Below are 4475 nucleotides of genomic sequence, written 5' to 3'. Positions count from 1 at the left end.
GTCGCAAAAGATGATGTTTAAAGCGGCTCCTTTCCATACAGTGAAAGTAAATGTGATTCATACTGCCATGCACCATGTTAGTTACTTGTTTGCTATACTTCCACAGACGTCTGAGCCATTAAACTGAAATTAAGCATTACAGGTGGAAATCTTTAGAGCTTTGTTGTTTGCTCTTTTCCTCTGTCCCTTTTTACTGTATGGGGAAAAAAGCTCCCCAGATTTGCATAATGTGGTGTAGTTTCCTAAAAAACGTTTAGACCAAGAGTCATCAAGGGCATTTACATGCCACTCTTACATATTGTTAGGTTATTAGCAAAATTTTTGAGTAAATAACACAAACTGTTTCAAGAAAAAGCAATTGACTCAAAATCCTTTTTTCTTTTTCTTTTTTTGCCCATTATCCCTCCTACCACTTGTATTTTGTTGGTGCATGTATTTAATGTGTGTAAAACAAAAATTTATATAAACATGGATTTCTGCTTTTTAAAATAATGAGCTGGGGGTTTTCCATTCCTTTTCTTAATGCACTATTTATTTTATTTTAAGATATTAAACGTTATGACCAAAGATTAATTTCTTAAAATGTATTGGTTTGTAGTTCTTGATACTGTGAGGCTTCTGACAGATGTATATATTCCTTCTCTGCAGTTTGTGATGTCAGGCTGGGGAACAGGGTATTCATTCGGCTGTGATCTGGTAGACTTCTCTCAATCTCCAAAAGCCATGAGGTGAGAGCAGAAGAAAATGTCGCCTTACCTGCTTTTTTGAAAAGCTTGTAATCTGGCTCCAGGTTTAGGTGTTTGGCTTGGATGTGGTTGATTTCATTCAACTTAAATTTTACACAGAAACAATTCAGACCATGCAATACACTCACTGCTGAGTAATACATTGTATCGGATTATTATAGTGATTCATTCAAGTTTGTTATAGTTTAAATAACATGTTTTGTATTTAATAGTTGTTGGGCATTTGTGCTTAGACTGCATTTCTCTGTTCCAGATGGCATGGACTTGCTGGCTCTATTACTTCTCTAAGTTCATTGAGATGTTGGACACAGTAAGTAAAGTGTTTCATATTTATTACCCCTTGATTTCATTACATCTAAATTGCTACTGTTTGGCAGTAAGCTACTAGTTGCTTGTCATGTATTTGACACACAGAGTCAGACAGCAATATTACTGTTCTCTTCAGATTGGAAGGAAAATAGCGTATTGTGAGTCAGAGACAAAACTCTGGTTAGGCAGAAAGATGCAAGAGAACATTTTAGTGTCTAATTCCTAAGGTGCAATGTAACTTAAGTTTTGTTTACAGCATTTATGGGCATGTTGTCAGTTACCACAGAAAATTTCAACTTCAAATTACAAACATATCTCTTAAGTGAGTGGATCACAGCCGTTTAACACCCCATTTACACCTATACAGTATTTAGCGCTGGTCCTTGTGATCAGATCTCACAAAACGGATGTCAACACTGGGTCTTTTTCCCTCTTCTGGACAGATTTTCTTTGTACTACGGAAAAAAGCATAATCAGGTGACCTTCCTACACGTTTACCATCATTCCATCATGCCTTTCACTTGGTGGTTTTGGAGTCCGGTTTTCTCCAGGTATAGATTTGTGCTTCTACCGATTGTATGAGTGCACTTAAAATATGCACTTGTATAGAGCAGTGGTTTTCATTTCCAGTCCTGGTGATCCACCACTCTGCATATTTGTATGTATCTCTTATTTAATACAACCTGATTTCATCTTGACAGAAGAGAGCTTCATGCATGAACTGTGTTCTGATTAACATGGTCCCTACACAGTGTTCATTGCTCCCTACTCACTAGCAGGGGAAATCTGTTAAGGTTTTCTTCACTTCTGAACATTTATTCATGGATTTGTACTATGTCATGGCCTGCAGCGTTTTCACACACAGACGAAACTTACTAGAGAAGTGTGAAATAATCTAACTCTGTAAATAAATACAATTTAAATTCACGTTCTCGCACACTTTAATACCCTTTGAATGGAATGTATGTTCCTTTCGAACTGGAATCATGGCAGAAATGAAGTCCACTTTGCAGAGCACTTATGGTCAGATAGTATAAACGTCTGAAGAGAATCAAACAAAAATGTGTAGAGCAGGTGCCGCGACGACTGGAATTGAGAAACAGTGCTATAGACATCTCTTTGGTTTGATGTTGCAGGGTGGTTTGGGGACGTTTCACGCCCTTCTAACTGCATCGTTCATGTCATCATGTACACATATTATGGACTGTCAGCTCTGGGCCCTGCCTACCAGAAGTTTTTATGGTGGAAAAAGCATTTGACTTCAGTCCAGCTTGTATGTATTTCAACATTTAAATTTCCTTTTGTTGCTGTTTCTTGACATTTGATATGATCAGAATTGGGTGTGCATTTATTTATTCATCTATTTATTGTTTTATATAAATAAATAAATATATTTCTGTATTTTTATTCATTTGTTTCAATTAATTTTTTTATTATTCATTTTTTGGACTGACATTCACTGTCAACTTGTAAGTTCTAAAATCCTACGTGATGTAGTCTATCTGCATCAGTTACTATAAGCATCAGAATGAAAATCTGATTTTAACTGGATTTCAAATTACATATAGATGTGATGTTGTTTTAAAAATGGTGTCCCATATTGTCTTTGGCTGTTCATACTACAAAAAAAGGTGTTTTGAGTTGCATTTGACGCTTATATTTTTACTTGTGCTCTCTTTTTCTCAGATCCAGTTTGTCATCATAACCTGTCATATTAGCCAGTACTTCTTCATGAAAGACTGTCCTTACCAGTACCCTATATTCATCTACATCATTGCTCTGTATGGCATCATCTTCATCTTCCTCTTCCTCAACTTCTGGTACCATGCATACACAAAAGGCAAAAGGCTTCCTAAAGTCCTGCAAAACACAACCATGCAGCAGAACAACAATGACATACACCACAAGAGAGATTAACTGGTGCAGTGTGACTAACCAATCAGTAGTGACAATCTACCTAAAACTGCCTTTTGGCTTCATTTTTATAAGACTTTTTATATGTTCACCATAACATTTATCTTGATGCCCCGGGAAAAAGTTACTCTACAGACTGTGTGTTACAGTCTGGGCTGGATCTTGCCTTCTAAACCTGGGCATTTGAGTTGAACTCTGGGTCATTGCCCTGAGGGCTGTTTCTACTCCTGTTTCTACTCCTTTTCCTCATTGTTTTCTGCATACTGATGTTTTTCCCTTTCCCATTTATTGAGATGTGAATGAGTCAGAAGCCTCCCAGCTCCTCACTCATGTTAGCCACATCATTTTTATTGCCATTTTAGACACCGTTTTTTTTTGTGTGTATTTATATATTTATGTCCCTGTTTTTGGCTATATCAGTAAATAAGATGAAAAGTGTTGGCAACTTTTTCTCCTCTTTTGAACTGTGGGGACATTTTTTTACAGTGTACACTAGGTGCTATCTCTGTAATGCATATCTATGTCCGTCTTTCACCCTCCACATGTGACGTCGCGTGAATGGTAGCAGTACTGCAACTGTCCTTGAAGGAACCGATGCATTGATCTCATCTTGCACTATTGGTGAAGAAGGACAGTAATTCGGTTACCTTTTTTATTTTATATATGTTTGCCATCATGAATGTCTTGGGATGTTTTTTTCTAGGACAGGAGCTTGGAATTTTTGTAGAAGGAAATGTATTATGTTAATTAACTTTTAAATATTTATGAAAAAAATAAATGCTGTATTCATTTGTTGCTTGTTTTTATTAAATTTTTAAACTGCACTTTCTTATGGGCTGGCTATACTTTGGGGAGTCTGTCCCCAGAAGTGAGCTAAATCTCTCAAAACCTGTACACATGCAGGGGAAGAAAAATGTTCAGATGGGGTATGGGTTAATCTATTGCATTTGATTTCCTTTTTGAAAAAAAACAATAGTAGTCTTTTGTATGTCTCCATTTAGGGTTAAGCTTTAAATGTAGATGCAAGATTTTAAATATCCACTTAGATAATTTTTTTTTCGTTATCGGTGTTCTTACCATAAGAACACAGCTCCCCCATGTGGAGTAAAATGTAGTAACAGAAAAGGAGTAAAAGGGTCTGGTAAACATTTTGTATAATTTTTAAATAAACTCACAATAAACCTAAATTAATTTGGTTTGGTGTGCAATTAAAAAGTTCTTGGCTTATTTCAATTGATATAAAACTTATTTTGGAGACCTTTTAAAGGAATAGTTCACCAGAAAATGAAAATATGCTGAACATTTTACTTACCCTCAGGCCATCCAAGATGCAGTGAAGGGGTGCCGTCAGAATGAGAGTCCAAACAGCTGATTAAAAACATCACAATAATCCACAAGTAATCAACCTGACTCCAGTCCATCGTTAAACGTCTTGTGAAGCGAAAAGCTGTGTTAGTAAAAAACAAATCCATCACGAAGACGTTTTTAACTTCAAACCTTTGCTTC

At 36.2% G+C, this 4475-nt stretch overlaps 1 pseudogene; it reads left to right on the top strand.

Moving 5' to 3' along the window:
- Positions 1–633: 633 nt before the first annotated feature.
- Positions 634–3734, top strand: LOC113071191 (elongation of very long chain fatty acids protein 7-like; annotated as a pseudogene).
- Positions 3735–4475: the final 741 nt, after the last annotated feature.

Source organism: Carassius auratus, unplaced genomic scaffold (assembly GCF_003368295.1).
Source record: "Carassius auratus strain Wakin unplaced genomic scaffold, ASM336829v1 scaf_tig00006476, whole genome shotgun sequence".
Taxonomy (NCBI): Eukaryota; Metazoa; Chordata; class Actinopteri; order Cypriniformes; family Cyprinidae; genus Carassius; species Carassius auratus.
This window is presented reverse-complemented; position numbering and strand designations above follow the sequence as displayed.